Consider the following 18,214-nt stretch of genomic DNA (forward strand, 5'->3'; position numbering starts at 1 on the left):
TGAGTAAAAAATTTTGGCTACTACTTATTGCAATAATACAAGAAGTAGTGACCGATTAGAAAAATAAATGCTGCCCCCCAGTTTAATGCATGAGGAAGAAATGTGCGTCAACCACCTAACACTCCTAAGTGTATTTGTGCATTTTCTAGGAGTTATAAAGATGGAGTCAAGACTTTTAATGTGTTAAGTAAACAAGTGCTAATCCCTTTAACTCAACTTTTTCCCATTGCTTTCAATGGCTCTTGTTGTGAGATATCACAGTGTTGTGAGTTATCAGATACAAGCTGAAGATGGATACGTCTGTATTTCAAGAATCTCTGCAATGTTATCGAGTAGATGATATACAACCATTAATAATGATGCACTTCTCTATGTAAGATGTTTATGTCAAGGGTAATAGAGGTGTGGTAAGAGTGATAAGAAACATGGAGACTATATAGAATCTTAATGAAAATGGGAAAACTCCTTGAGAACACTAACAAATTTAAAATACATTTTTACGTTATATTCTACTGTTCAATAAATCTAATAGAAGGATTGTTGCTAAAGCAATAACTGCAGCTGTCATTCACCATACACTTATATACAGTGTAAGCTTCTGAAAGAAATTTACCCCCCTACGCAACAAAGGAGCAAAAGAAATGTAAATCTCCTTTTCTATGTCTTGGAGCAATTATTATAGAATCCAATTATGTCTTGCTCTATATGTCCGTGATTTTCTTTCAGGTTCTAAACACTGTTAATGGTCACGGTTGTATATTGTATACTGAATATCCATAGCTCCGACATCTCCCATGATTAAATAAAGATGCTTTGTGTGTGTACAGATTGTCACAGGTTTAATTAACTAAGTGGCAACCAATATTATAGTAATGTACAGTATTGGGGATAATATAAAGTATTGGGGATAATATACGGCATTGGGGATAATATACAGTATTGGGGATAATATACAGCATTGGGGATAATATACAGTATTGGGGATAATATACAGTATTGAGGATAATGTACAGTATTGGGAATAATATACAGCATTGGGGATAATATACAGTATTGGGAATAATATACAGCATTGGGGATAATATACAGCATTGGGGATAATATACAGAATTGGGAAAGATATACAGTATTGGGAATAATATACAGTATTGGGGATAATATACAGCATTGGGAAAGATATACAGTATTGGGAATAATATACAGCAATGAGGATAATATACAGTATTGGGGATAATATACAGCATTGGGAAGAATATACAGCATTGGGGATAATATACAGTATTGGGGATAATATACAGTATTGGGAATAATATACAGTATTGGGGAGAATATACAGCATTGGGGATAATATTCAGTATTGGGGATAATATACAGTATTGGGGATAATATTCAGTATTGGGGAGAATATACAGCATTGGGGATAATATACAGTATTGGGGATAATATAAAGCATTGGGAATAATATACAGAATTGGGGATAATATACAGCATTGGGGATAATATACAGATAATATACAGTATTGGGAATAACACAGTATTGGGAATAATATACAGTATTGGGGATACTATACACCATTGGGAAAAATATACAGCATTGGGGATAATATACAGCATTGGGGATAATATACAGTATTGGAGATACTATACAGCATTGGCAATAATATCAAGCTTTGGGAATAATATCCAGCATTGGGGATAATATACAGTATTGGGGATAATATCCAGTATTGGGAATAATATACAGCATTGTGGATAATATACAGCATTGGGGATAATATACAGCATTGGGAATAATATACAGCATTGGGGATAATATACAGCATTGGGAATAATATACAGCATTGGGGATAATATACAGTATTTGGAATAACATACAGTACTGGGGATAATATACAGCATTGGGGATAACATACAGTATTGGGGATAACACAGTATTGAGGATAATATACAGCATTGGGGATAATATACAGCATTGGGGATAATATACAGCATTGGGGATAATATACAGCATTGGGAATAATATACAGCATTGGGGATAATATACAGCAGTGGGGATAATATACAGTATTGGGAAAGATATACAGTATTGGGAATAATATACAGTATTGGGGATAATATACAGCATTGGGGATAATATACAGCATTGGGGATAATATACAGTATTGGGGATAATATACAGCATTGGGGATAATATACAGTATTGGGGATAATATACAGCATTGGGAATAATATACAGCATTGGGGATAATATACAGCAGTGGGGATAATATACAGTATTGGGAATTATATACAGTATTGGGGATACTATACACCATTAAATATACAGCATTGGGGATAACATACAGCATTGGGAATAATATACAGCATTGGGGATAATATACAGCATTGGGGATAATATACAGTATTGGGAATAATATACACCATTGGGAAAAATATACAGCATTGGGGATAATATACAGTATTGGAGATACTATACACCATTGGGAATAATATCAAGCTTTGGGAATAATATCCAACATTAGGGATAATATACAGTATTGGGGATAATATACAGTATTGGGAATAATATACAGCATTGTGGATAATATACAGTATTGGGAATAATATACAGTATTGGGAATATACAGTATTGGGGATAATTTACAGTATTGGGGATAATATACAGTATTGTGGATAATACACAGTATTGGTACCAGACGCTTTATTGAGTTTTACTGTAAATTTTACTCCATTTCTTAATTCATATCTATGGATATATTGTAGAACAAGTAATTTTAGAGACCAAGAGGGACAGAGTGATGTACTTTAGGTAAAATATATGCATCATCCCCTACAAAAAGAGATCTGGCCTATCGTACAATCATGTTTTATTCACTATAGTAGCTTAGAAATCGATTTATTAAAGTATAATATCTGGATGCAGAGATGTCGGCAGATGCTGCATTGGCTTGTTGCGAGCAGGCAATGATTATGTGGTATTGTTATCTAAATTGTTATGCCTGCTATTGCTTTACAAAGTGCGGATTCATCAAATTAATTACTCTAATAGGTCTTCTAACGCACCCTGTAGCATTTTACAAGCACTCCCAGACACGACATGCTCTATACACTGTGTAAATCTGCTTCTAAATTTTGGCAATAAAGACATTGTTGCATGCGCCTTAATGACAGTGAAGGAGGCCAGTGATCACTTTGATATACGGGAGATTTGCTGTTTTGTGTTTTTCCTCTTATGACTGGGCAGAAATCTGATATACAGGAGATCATTATTCTGAATGAGAAGCATGCTGGCTTATTGTTAGCTAATGCCAACGTGATTTGGAGGTTACATATAAGAATCTGAAGCCATTTACTAATCTTCTGGCTGTCACTGAGAAATTCCAGTAATGTAGTTATAAATCTTTCATTGGTGTAAAGCAAATGTTTCATCTATTTGGGATTGAACTGGGGTTAAACTGGACCTTCATCGTTCAGCTTTGACGTACCATCTGTTTGCCAGAAACTCCTATTCCCAACATATACTGCATCCCTTATATGAATTATATAAATAGTAGGATTTTATTAATATTAGGAATTCCAGCAATCTAGTTTGTTGCGTTATCTATGCTGCCCTCTGGCGACATATAATCCCAAGATATAATTGGTACGGGGTCAGGGACTCCTAGCTGCATAAAAATACACCCTCATGGCATAAGGTGCAGGCCAACACATGGACCGTGTTTCATGGCTGACACTTGCTCATGTGAATACAACCTTAAGGTTTCAAAGACCACCAAACAAACTTGGGTCTGTAAAGCCTGACACAACTTTTAGACATAGATTCAATCAGAGATCCGCGTCATCTTCCAATGAAGAGTTAAAGCATGGTATTTAATTCATACTGGAGTACAGTCATGTGCCTGTGATTGTCTAGTGCAGTTGGGCTCTTACACTCTAGAGAAGACTTGTTTCCTACTGACCCCTGGTTCTTACTGCTGGTTTTCTTCTCCCATTACCCCCTTGGTTTCTGATTTGTATTTGGTTGTGCCTTTCTGCATTTGATTTCGGCTTGGCTTTTGACTCTCCACTGATTTTTGCCTTCTCCTTACACTCCTGGTAAGATCTTAAAATTCCGCTAGTGGAAAAAAAAAGCTAGCAGAACCCATTGAAATCAATGGTAGGCTTTTTTTCAGCGCTGAAAATTCAGCGCCAAATAAAGTGCCATTTTCCTCCGTGAGATTGGACCCTCAGGTTACTCATGACAGTCTCTGGTGAAAACATTGAGGGATACTGTTAAAAATCTGTAGACTCTATTGCAACTTGATGGGATCTGCTTGCAAAACAGATCGGTTATACCAGTGAGGGCTCCATTAGGATTAAGCCATCATTGTCATCTGAACAGATGTTGTGAATGACGGACATAAGTCACCAGTGCTGTTTTTGTGAATGTAATTTATTAAATGTTACCAATTATTAATTCTAATTGTGTTTTTAATCACAAGACAATTCTAGATACAGGGATAGATAGACAGATAGATAGATATTAATTTGACCCCTAAAATGGAAGATCTAAAATAATTATCTCATTTTAAAGCTTTCCTTTTTAGTTAAATGAACGCCATTGAATATTCCGGAATTACAATATTCCCAGTGGTACTATGGGGTCTAAATGACCATTTATATTCAAAGAGAGACTGATCGGAGAGCTAAGTAAATAATTAAGCTGGTTTGTATGGAAGAAATGACCTATGATGGATAATTACCATGATGAGAAGATTGAGAGCAGAATATCGGAATTAATTTCAATTTTAGTTTTCAGCAGGACTGGTGTAGGCCATGCACTTTATGCTGTTTGCTTCATCTACGGCCAATTTAAAAAAATCATAATGTTCCATACAAAAAAAAAAAAATAAAGTAATCATTGAGGTGAAATCTAATTAAAGTGTAGATCGAAACGCTTTGAAGGGATTTTTATAAATGTGTTCAAGTGAACTTGAGCAATGTAGGTAATAACACAACGTAAGAAGTTAATTACAGCAGTATCAAATATCCGATTACTGAAAAAATTACTCTAGTGCATATCAAAGTTTTTATACATTTCTTATTCTGCCATAGAATTTCTATTATCGCTTTGTATTGAATTATATTGTAATGTATTAGTTCGCGTGGATTGTAGTAGTTTAGTATTCATTTATAGAATTCTCTAGCAATTGGTTTGGTATTCATTTATAGAACTCTTTAGTAATTGTCTTACGATAAGCCTGTTTATTTTCCCTTGCTTTAATGTGTATTATTATTACTTATTAGTACTTTATGCATTCACTGTATATGAACAATGTCTATAAGAACACGTATAATATTTTATTCCAGTACTATAATTAGTTCATTACTTTATGGCTATGTTTTTGCAACATCTGTACCAGGCTTCTCAACTAAAATGTATAATTTATAGAAGTGGCCTCATATTGGGAAGAGACACGTTATAGGTCCTCTGAGGTTTCTGATTCGGATGCAACCACACCCCCTTGTTCAACCCAGCAATTGAAAAGCCCTACATACCTACAATGCATTAAAGGGGATGTGCCACCAAGAATGTTTATCTTGGACAAAGGATAAATAGCTGATCAGTGAGGGTGTGACTGCTTAGACCCCCACAATCCTGAGAACAGGGTGTTTTATTCAGCCTGACTACAGCTGCTGACTGGCTGGTTAGGAGTGTCAGATATAGCAGAGTGCCCAACCGATCAGCTATTTATAAGCATACATATTATTTATGGCAGTACACTGTTACTATCTTGAGTTGACCATGAATTTATAGAATTTAGATGAACTAGTGGAGGTCATATGGTTCAGATTCGATTGTAGACCTTGCCTTGCCTTTTACTCTTTTTGTATTGGTTTCCTTTGCTCTCTCTTTGGTTCTTCTTATACTTCTCTGGTTATTGATCTTTTGTTCTGATTCTGATCTCTCTACATTTATTTTTATCTTGCTGATGCTTATTTAGTATTTCACTTCTTAAAGTCCTATTCTGCCCCTGTAGATTCCATATGATCTGTGGAGGTCAATGGTGTTGAAACCCCCCTGACATTCAATTGATTACCTATCCAAACAATAAGGCATCAATCTTACAAGCCTGTAAAACTTCTTTACTTACTCCCAGACCACTCAGACTATATACATCTAGGTGGTCCATTCTTAACCCTGTATGACCTCAGCAGAAAAAACATGTTAAAATGCCTTAGGAGCACACAATATCTAAAAAAGATAAATACATAGATTCCACCCCAAGATGAGTAGCAGATTTCACATTGATTCTTCCTCCATTTGTCTTTAACGTAGGTAGAGATTGCAGCAAAACCATGAAAAAATAAGTTTCAAACTTTATGTTGCAGTAGAGTCCAATGCTCGAGACTCCCTGTTGACTAGGCCCGGGAATGTAGGCTTAAATATTGTCTGAAAGCTCGGCTTTGCATTGGCGTTCCTCCGCTAGAAGCTAGGGATGGAAAATGAAGAATAATCCGAAGTAGATATTCACCTCAAATACCAATTTTGGGCCTAAAATTCCGCTTTTTTCGCTGAATTTCCACAATGGCCAAAAATGTGTGGCCTCAGCCTTTAACACATAAGAAAAACCAATCAGCACAAAAAGTTGGCCATTTTATTGAGAGGTTCAACCATAACTTCATAAGTAACCTTGGACATTTGATGATGATTGACCATTCCTAGTTGCATTCTCGACTAGATTACTTGTCTTCTAATAGTGTTGAGCACATTGACTCAAAACTAGGAAGGATAACTCCATCAAACATATTCAAAAAGAAAATATGGACAAGACACAATTGTATTAACCTGAAGAATGCAGTAGAAAGAAGACATGTACAACCTGAGCACGCAGTGTGTCAGAGGAATTGTGAAATGTACACTTGCTTCTGAAATTTATGCAAAAAGCAGAAACCTAGTCTCAGGATGAGAAGCTTGGCAGCACAGATAAATTAAACAAGGTCTCTGGTGCAGCTTGGCAGCACAGATAGATTGAATATTCTTTAATTAGGAAATTTGTCCTTACGATTTAGGAAGACAGTCAAAATCTATTATATTGCCTCATGCTTTTTATTTTATATTATACATTCCACTCACAATCCTGATATTTCTCTGTCACTGTTTTCCTATAATAGGAACACAACAGGAGGGCTTTGGTCATTAAATTTCCATTTTTTTGGTTGTACTGCTAGAATAAATTGCAGCAAGGCCCAGAGGTAAAACTTGAAGATCATAGGCCTAATGCAAAATCTCTCACTGAGCCCCTCAATTTATATGTAATTTCTAATACTGATGTTCTAAGATGTAATTGAGAACCCCATGGGCACCTTGAGGGTACGTAAACACCGTGGACTTGGGGGTGGATTTCTTCTTGAATTTTCCTCCCTTTGTTTTCAATTGGAGGCAGAGATTACAGTAGGACATGGATAAAATCAGCGTCCTGCTCGATCTCGCCATGGATTCGATGGCTCAGGAGTCTCAGGGGCATTGGCATTCCGTTGCGGGAATTCCCACGGGTGAATAGGAAGAAGAAATTCTCTTCATTTTCCAACGTGTTTTTTATATACTCCATATAATGCACAAAGTGATGTCACTGCACAGTAATAAAGCATACAGTATAACTTTTAAGAGGCACAGAATACAGTACAGGAACAAGATGGATAATAAATCTAGTGTTGGAGTTTATATGTTCTCCCTGTGTTTGCGTGGATTTCCTCCAGTTACACAGATTTCCTCCCACATGCCAAAAATATACTAATAGGTAATATGGCTTTCCATAAAACAATTAACCCTTGTGGGTGTTGCGGATGAGCGTCTGTATGACAGCCGCTAACTCCCCTACTCCACAACACTCTTTGCCCTTGAGTCTCTTGCAGTGCCGCACCTCCCATGAGGCGACCTGAAGCGAGCGCTTCAGGCGGCGCTATGTCAGGACCCCAGGGAGGGCGGCATTTTTGATTATCTAAGCCAGTCCAGGACAAGCTGTCCTGGACTGGCTTAGCACCGAGCGGTGGTTTGGGGAGGCCACTGGAGCAGCGCTGCTCCAGCAGCCTCCCCTCACACTCAGGCAGAGAGCAGGTCTTCTCCGTGTCTGCTCTCTGCCTGCGAACGGCACTAAGCCCCGCCCCTTTCAATCCACCACGCCCCCTACGCGCCGCCATGCCCCTTCGCTCCGCCCCCTCCTTTCGGGGGGGGGGGGGCGGCTTTCTGTAGTTCGCCTCGGGCGGCGAAAGGGGTAGGTTCACCCCTGGTCTCTTGGCTAGAAAGAAAATTACAAATGTTTGTCATACCATTTTACTAGCCTTCCATTTAGTGTAGGACATGGAAATATATCTGGCTGGCTTGTACAGCCATATAGGTTGAAGAAGGAAGAACCACTAATGTCACCATCTTTTTTATCTCGTGCACATGGCCAACATAAGGGCTAAACATATTATACAAGCCTAAAGGGGCTTCTATTCCACTACTTGTATATGAATATTTTTCTGTTGCATTTCATAAAAATTGTGACATTCTCCATCAGACATAGAGTCGAGTGCAAAAGTTTTATGTGGAAAAATAAGTCATAATTATTTGTCAATAAACAAAATGAAGTGAATAAACAAAAGAAATCTAAACCCTATCCATATTTGGTGTGACCACCTTTTACTTTTCACCAATTCTTCTAGGTATGCTTATAGACAGTTTTTGAAGGAACTCGGTAGGGAGGTTGTTCCAAAAATCTTTTTTTTTTTTTTTTTTTTTTAAATGTAGATTGTGAGCCCCACACAGAGCTCACGATGTACATTTTTCCCTATCAGTATGTCTTTGGAATACAGGATAGAAATCCATGCAAACACGGGGAGAACATACAAACTCCTTGAAGATGTTTTTTTGCCCTTGGCGGGATTTGAACACCAGGACTCCAGCGCTGCAAGGCTGCAGTGCTAACCACTGAGCCACCGTGTGGCCCCTGGTTGTTCCAAAAATCTTGGAGAACTAAGCAAAGCTCTTCTATGTAGGCTCGGTCAAATCCTTCTGTCTCCTCGTGTAATCTCAGACAGACTGGATAATGTTGAACTAAGGGCTCCTTGGGGATCCTACCACTACTTCCAGGACTCCTCCACTAAAATGCAAAGATCACATTAAATATTGGTGGGGTTTAGAATTTTCTTTTGTTCCTTCTTGTCTTTTTGCCGACAAAATAGCAGTTATTGATGCCACAGTAACAGTAAATGATCAGTATGGGAATAATAAGAAAATGTATGAACATTGGCTACCAGTCTCCCACCTTGGCAATAACAACGGGTGGCACAGTACCTGCTTTGGAGGTCCGGTCTTGACAGTTCAATTCTGTCAGTGTGATGCCACACTTCTAGTTCTCACACAGACGATTATCAGGCCTTGATTAGTCAGCTGACCTCCCTGGTGTGAGTTTTTACCAAACACCCTTTAGCTGCCTGGCTGGAATATACTTGTCTTCCCAGACCACACCCTTCACTCTCTCACAGTATATAGATAGATTATTTAAGAAACTGGTTTATTTTTATATAATGTAGACTTACTGGGCAACTGAGAAGACCTCTAGGTGAAGGGTCTTATCAACCTCCTTATCCTTATCCTTCCTCCTTGGGCCACATCTTCTCAAATCATGCTTTAGTGGTCCCAAACACCAATCATCACAGAGGTAAAAGGGCCCTAGTCCAAGGCAAGAACCAGGCAGTGAACTACTGATAGGACACCAGGACAGAAACAGACAAGAGCAAGGTAATATACTACTACTGAAAAAATATATGTTAGTGGCATTTTAGAATTTGCAGAGTATCAAATAATATTTGCATGTAACTGTATACTGTGGCCCTAGAATTAATTTTACTGGTAGGCCCATGAACCCCTAGCTCTACACTGAATCAGTTCCAGTCTATAGAGCAAAGCTGAAAAGTGGAATATACAGATTTTTGGGTAATATGTTTATAGTAAAATCCTTATTAAAATAATATTTAATTAACTTCATTCTGTCTGCTATTTGCAATATCCTGACTTAGAGGAAAGAAAGTCCAACAGGTTAAATATAAGATTTTAATTCTGAGTATATTACAAAGCCGGACACTATACAAGCTACGTTGATCCGTCTTCTTCTGCCATCACACCATTTACTGTAACTGCAACACTAGATACACAAAGACCTTACAGACGTATCATCATTATTGCAATATGGATAAAATCGTACAGGATTTTCATGTTTTCTATTTTTCATGGCCAATCACTACCATAATACATTTTTGAGAGCTTCAGAATGGATCTCGCCTTAGAAACTGTTCAACTACTCCGTTTATATCTTGCACTGCATCATTGAATTGAGTCCTTATGTAACGAGCACTTAGTGCTAAGACATTTGGGGTAGAGACTTGCAATCTTATTGTTTAAATGGTGTTGAAAAATCTTTTAGAGACGAAAATTGGATGTGAAAGCTTTGATGAGTTTACAAAAGGACAAACTGACATGGGTCAAGTGAAGTAGTATTGAAAACTTGAAGGTGTTGAAGTCATAACATGCTTACTCAGTGCGAGATTAAATGGAGGCGTATTTCACTAATAGAAGTGCGACACGACAACGTTTTAGGTGAACGATTTTGTTATTTTATCTGGTTTTGTCATATGATACTGATTCTAAAGTAAAGTCAAGTAGAAAGTATGGAGGGACCATTTATCAGAGATGAAGAACCTCACAGCATAGCTCTTCTTTGGGAGTTAATTTACTCAACCAAATATTAAAGGGGTTTTGCACAGTGGCATAACAAGTGTCTTGTGGGCCGAGGTGCAAACTTTCGTACGGCACACCCTCTCCCAGCAGTGGCCCCAAGGCAGTATTATAGGCACATCTTCCCCCCCCTGTACCTACAGTATTACATGCCCACCTGTGCCCCCCCACAATATTACATGCTTACGACTGCCCCCCCCACAGTATTACATGCCCAGAGTTGACCTCCCCACACAGTATTGTATGCCCAGCAGTGGCCCCCACAAACTATTCTATGTCCAGCAGTGCCCCCCCCACAGTATTATATACCCAGCAGTGTCACCCCCCCACACACACAGTATTACATGCCCAGCAGTGCCCACCCCAGTATTATATGCTCCCAACAGCCCTCCTCTGCTACTATTATTATACTCTGGGGTCCCCACAGTACTGGGCCCCTCTGTACCTTGCCGGGCCCGGTCGCTCTCCCTGCGACCATGATTGTTACGCCCTTGATTTTGCAGTACCCAAAGCATGTTTTATACTGATGGCCTATCTACAGGATAGTTCATCAGTATCTAATCTATGGGAGTCAGACACCATGGTCGTCCATATATCAGTTGTCCTCCATCCCCCATTCATGGTAAGCTACTGCAGTGGACAGGGAATGGAAGCAATCTGCTCCTGCTCAAGTGATACAAGTGGAAATACAGCCCCGTACACTAGATACTGTATACTGTATAGTAGGGATTCCAGGGAATTGAATATCTGCTCTTACTACTTGAATAGGAGCAGACTGCGCATTCTCTCCATCCACCGTAACAGATTCTGGTTTGGATATCTGATCCCTACAGATTGGATATTGATGATCTTTCCTGTGGAAAGGTCATCGGTATAACATGCATTAGGGGTCGGAAAATCCATTTAAGGGCAAATTCTTTGCACTGTGTTAGGCTGCTTTCACATGATCAGTGTTTGGTCAGTGGTTTTCATCAGTGATTGTGAGCCAAAACTAAGAGTGGGTTAAAAGACAGAACAGGTACAAATATCCCTTATACCTGATCTCTGAGTATTCTCCACTCTAATTCTGGCTCACAATCACTGAACAAAATCACTGATCAAACACTGACCATGTGAAAGCAGCCTCAGGACTAGTGCAAGGCCAAAGAGGGCAATGTATAGCCCGAAAGAAGTAGTAAAATAAGAAGACCTGTGTCTAGGAGCATTGTCTTTGCTATAAGCATAAAACTGAGTATAAGTTGCCAGGTTTGTTATTGAAAATTAATTTTTTTAAGGGATTGTTCAGGATATATTTCTTTTATTATAAAAAAAAAACCCTTTGTAATCTCCCCTGCTCCGGCACTGACACTCTGGTGGTCACTTCATGGTTCGTCTTCATTTCATTCCATGTTGCTAGCCATGCGACTTCTCCAGCTGTTTTATTGGACTCAGCAGACTTACAAGATGGCTGAGACCAATGACTGGCTGCAGGGATCAGCTATATGTCAAGTAAACAGAGACCATGTGGAGCCCATGGAGTGGTGGTGGTGCTGTAGCAGCAGGGGTTAAATGGATACTTTTTTTACTGTAACCCATTCTCTGTCCTTGAAGTTTGCATCTAGCCAAGTTCTATACAACATTAGCCATTTTCAGCTTTATATACTTTACAAATGGTCTTTTTAGAAGCAGCTCAGGTTATTAAATCCTCCTCTTAAAATATGTAAGTATTAAGGCATGGCTCTACTGGGAAAATGTATGTATATTTGTTTGACCCCATTGTTCCATTACTTTAATCTATGATCTTCTCCAGTCTGTTCTCTTCTGTCGTTTCTATAAGATCCTTATTATTCATTACTTGGAAACACTAATATACAAAACCTACTTTACTCCCCGGAGAAGAATCCACAACAAAAAGCACAAATGAATTATTCCCTTAAAATGCATTTACTACGTAAGAGGCCGGATTTTACATTTTTTTGAAATTGCTGAATTGATACAATGGGAAGATGGAACATTTTTCCATTTTTTGGACACAATGTACATTTTTAAATCTGTAGAGGTGGCATTGAAAAAAAATAATTTAAGTAAGCTCGAAGCTCCAAAAGGCCAACTAGTTTAATAAACTGTCTACAGCTCTGAAATTACAAGGCTGATATATATCAGAGAATGCAATCTTAGCTAGGGTTCATCTGAGCAAATAATTAATTTGGCCCAAATTACAATACGCACTTCCATTTCATTACAGAATGAAGGTGCTGGATTGGGAATGTTAATATTTTGGTTTTGTCAGTCTATTACCGTAAATTTCATTGTGAATGTGTTAGCGGATGAAGGCATAGAGGGATAAGTAACTGATAAATAGCTAATCAGATGGAATACATTGCATTACGGATACAATTTGCTTCTGTCTAAACTTCCTAGGGTCAAAATTGAATCAAGGCTTGCAAAAATGGGTAAGCAGATAGAATTTACAATAGGAGCTTTCTGCCAATGTAATTTGGGAACTTTCCCTTTGCTGTTTGAACAGTTTGAACATTGTGGTCAAAGGTTGATGTTTTATAGCAAGTATGAAAATAGCGTGTGATCCCGACGAAAAACAAACACATCCTCACATTTATATATAGTAACATCCTTTAACAAAGTCAGAGAAAATTGGACTGGCCCTTCAGAGTACTGCTAAAGAATTGTGCTAAGGTGCAAGGGTGCTGCCTCACCCTCATTCCACTTTTGGATTAAAATGTTTCCAGGGACCCCCCTCTACTGTGGCATTCGAAAAATAAATGTCCCTACTTGTATTCTGCTGTATTCTTCCTTTTATTCTGCCTTTTAGCACTGTATTTTGCATGTTATTCTATTCTGTCTTCAGGAGTTTTGGGACTCCATACCATACACAAAATTTGTGGGCCCCCCTCTTGTCCTGTGGCCCCCATATAGTATTTATAATGTTCCCCAGTGCTCCCCACATAGTATAATACTCTGCTTGATATAAAATGCTCTACAGAGTCTCCACATAGTATAATGCTCCACAGTGCCTCACACAGTATAACCTGCTCCCAAGAGCCCCTGACAGTATAGTGCTCCAAAGTGCCTACCACATAGTATAAAATGCTCCCCAGATTCCCCCCATAGTATAATGCTCCACAGTGCCTCACACAGTATAACCTGCTCCCAAGAGCCCCTCACAGTATAGTGCTCCAAAGTGCCTACCACATAGTATAAAATGCTCCCCAGATTCCCCCCATAGTATAATGCTCCACAGTGCCTCACACAGTGTAACATTCTCCCAAGACTGTCTAATATCTGTTGCATTGATCTTAAATGAGCCTAAAGAGAATTGAAGATGATTTCTTCAAAAGTGAAGACCTATGGCGTCCCTTTCTTGATGTTACTTTTCCAGAACTTTCTGCTGTAACCGAATTTAAAAAAAAAAAAATCAATATCTGTAAGTAAACATAACAGCAAAACATGTTATTTTTTTCTATTATTTTTCTTTGATGAAAATCTTTAATATAATCAGTATGCATCTAAGGATGCTAGGAAATTATAAGATTTGGAACAAGCTGCAGTACCCTCTTTGGCCTGATGGAGTGCTGTTTGCTTTTGAAACTGGTGATTCTAGAATTGTGTTATTTTGGGAAGTGAAAAATATATCATATAAAATCCAGTCAATATTCTGTAGCATAGTAAATATGTATACATTAAAAGCAATTGACACATTTTATATTTTATGAGCTGAAACTAATTAGAATTTCTTCACGCTTGGAAATAAACTCTGAGCTACCTTAGAAATGACAGAAGCGGAATAATGTTAACAACAAACAATTTTTTTTTTTGAATGTCTATCAGCATGAAGAATGGCACTGTCTATTTTATTTAGAAATATGAGACTTTAAAGGTGGAACATAGCTTTGATTTGATGTCAGTAGACTAGTATATAGGCTCCATGTTTGTATTTATCATATTAGCTTGATGTCAGGAACTTTTCTATTTACTGGCTTCTATATTGATAGCATTTAGCACAAGTAAGGTCAGGAGCACCAGCATCAAATTTTTCCCTTTCATTGCACTGATCAAATGGAACACTGTATGATAGTGTACCCTACATTAATTACTTTCTATCCGGAGCCATAGACAAGATTACGTGCTCTGATTTATTTCAAAACAGGATTTTCAAAGTTGCCGACAGCTCATTATAGAAGTTGGCTTTGAAATTCTCGGAAGTGAAAACTTCAATTAACATATTTAAATGTATTTGTAACATGGTAATTATTTTTAAGTAAACTTTGTCCAGAAAAACACTATCAGCAGCCGATGCCATAAACAGGTCTATAGTACAGAACCATTATTGCTCTTGTCAATATTAAAGGGTAAGTTACAGGAAATAGATCAGGAAAAGTATTCCATCATGGCGTGTACTTTCAAAATTATTGGGTAACATCCGTGATCCAACAGTACAGTACCATAAGCAAAGGACCATTAATATAAATTATAGTAAATAAACAATTATAGTAAGAAAGAATCAAAAATAATGCACGTCAAATCATTAGAATTCCTTTTTCTACAGAGACCACATCGGAATAGCTTTTAGAAAGGCTATGCTTCTCCTACCTTTCTTTTTCTGATCCGCGCTGCCATTCCTGAGAATTTCTTTTTTATTCCTTTTGCAAATGAGTCTTCAGAAAACACAGGGGGAGTCTCCTATGCTCACCGAAGACTCTCCAGGGACGCCTGTCTACTTCTGCCACCGCCTCGCTGCCGCGTTATTGGCCACATCATCAGCCGGCAGAGTTAACTGCGCATGTCCGTTCAGCCTACCACCTGTGGCCTCTTACACGAGCGTCCTTTTGGCCACAGGAAAATTATTGTCACTGACAGTACTGCCCAGTGCTGTCACGGTCTCATACATGGGATGGGAGTTGTTCTCCTGCATGGAGCTCACCACGGACAGTATCCTTCTGTCACCCACCACCTGTACTGGGTTCAGGGGCTCTGCAGGACAGAGCTGGCCCTTCTATTCAGGCCTTCTATTTCTGTCCCTGGCTGGTATGCTACCCCCCTCAGCCAGCCACTCCAAAGAAGATGCTACCACAGAGTTGAAAAAGGCCCTAAGAAGTGTCCCCTGGACTCCAAAGGCCCTCAGCCTCCTGAGCAGGTAGAGCCTGCTGTGGCCCTTTCTGTGCAATGCATCCAGGTGATCAGCCCAGTCCAGCTTATTATTGAGGAGCACTCCCAGGTAGTTATAGGTCCTGACTATCTCAATCCCTATCCACTGTGTGTCCACCGGTTTTGGAGCACATCTCCACTTAGTGAAGACTACCACCAACTCCTTGGTCTTCCCAGCATTAATCCTGAGGTGGTTCCACTGACACCATTCCACAAAGTACAGGTGTCCCTCAGGGTTAAAGACCGATCAGGTGGCAGAGGAGTAGGGTGCGCGCTCCACATTGTTTATTGCGAGCCTCGGCTGACGCAAGGGGATTAAGCTGCTGCCACCATGTTTTTATCTCTACGTGTTTTTGGTGTTGTGACTGTTCACAACACAACAAGGTAAGAGGCTTTAATTTGTACCTATTACCACATCAGTACCGGAATTACTATGCTATTGGCGCTCGGTGTCCCTCTCTTTTCTGTACCATTCCACAAAATCCTGGTTTTAGTCTCTGTACTCCCTGTCGTCTCCATCTGTGATGAGGTCTACTATTGCAGAGTAGAGATGAGCGAGTACTGTTTGGATCAGCCGATCCGAACAGCACGCTCGCATAGAAATGAATGGATGTAGCCGGCACGCGGGGGGTTAAGCGGCCGGCCGCCGTCAAAGCGGAAGTACCAGGTGCTTCCATTCATTTCTATGGAGCGTGCTGTTCGGATTGGCTGGTCCGAACAGTACTCGCTCATCTCTATTGCAGAGTCATCGGAGTACATTAGGTATGCATCTGATAAATATTAGTCAAAAAGACCTATAGATGCCAAACATTGACTAGTGTTTGCCATATTTATGTTCTCTATTTGCCAATTACCCTGCTGAAAATTTCAACCTTTTCCATACTCTGTTCTAATCTGAACCAGCCAGTAACAAATCAGGCATAACATATCCATTAAAATATTGCTATGGGATGTCTCATTGTGCCCCCTGAGCATATTGATCATAATTGTCAATCTGGGCAGATTTATAGATCTGCAGATTTTTAACTCATTTATCTAGTTAACCCTAGTTCCACCCTTCCTTAAATCCAAGGTCAGACATCGTAATGAGCCTTCAGCAACATTAAAAAATCTTTTTCGCAATGAATGAATGAATATATAATCTTAACCAAACTATCTTTTGGAAATTATTAACGAGCTGAACGTTATAATACCATGTTCTATTTGATCATTGCAATGAAAGGTCAGAACTTGAAAGATCGGTTGTCCTGCCTTCTCTGTGGAGAGAAATATACCGGTATCTGTATTTAAGCAAGAGGAAACTAATAGCGAAAACCATCTAAAGGAAATTAAATCAAAGTAATATTCTACCATTATATTATAATATAAACTGTTGCAAGAGGTGGAAGGAATTTTTAAACCGTTGTATGAATCTGTTTTGCAATATTTTCTCAGAATTCCTCCATCATTAATTCTAAACTTTATCCACACAAAGTGATGGTCATGTAGTAAATTTCTAAACTTACTCTAGTCTGTAGGTTGTGAGAAGGTTATCCTTTGAAGGAGGAATTTCTCGGGACACATTTGTCACTTATCTACTGAATTGGTGATAAATGACCCACAGAGTTTGAATGGAGTAGTGGTAGAGCATATGCTTTACCCCCTTCAATGTCTGGTACATAAGCAACTTAGCACAATGCCCATTTTCACTACTACTAGGCACTAACAATCTTTTTAGAGACTGTTGAGCTCTCCACCATCTTGGAATTTTCTGCGTCATATCTATGCAATCCAATCATATGAGGTTCAGTCCACATCTGCGTTCGGGTTTTCGTTCGGGGAATCCACTTGGGGACCCACTGAACGGAAACCTATATGCATACAAAAGCAGTTACCTAAGGAAACCCGAGGACCCCATAGACTATAATGGGGTCCGTGTGGAGAGAAAAGTGCTGCTTGCAGGTATGCTATCTTATATTCCATTAGTTTTTAGCCAGACATCAGGAAAGCCATCAATGTGGTTGTGTAGCCATTTTTTTTAGAGCGTTCTGTCGAAATTTGGGTTACCAGATGACCTTATATTATACTCAAGTCTCAGCACTTCCATTAAAGTCAATGACTCCTTATGTGATGTAGTGAGGAGCCACCATGACACAAGGCAGGCTTGCCCATTATCCTTGCTGCTCTCTAGAATGGTAATAGAGAAATTACTTTAGGGTTAATGGGCTCAGTTGCGTAAACTCAGCAAGAGTATAAGATTAAATATTCGGACAATATGTTATTATTGATCAGTAATGAAATAGGCTTGACAACCTAACAACAAACTTTAGACTC

Source organism: Leptodactylus fuscus, chromosome 10 (assembly GCF_031893055.1).
Source record: "Leptodactylus fuscus isolate aLepFus1 chromosome 10, aLepFus1.hap2, whole genome shotgun sequence".
Lineage (NCBI taxonomy): Eukaryota > Metazoa > Chordata > Amphibia > Anura > Leptodactylidae > Leptodactylus > Leptodactylus fuscus.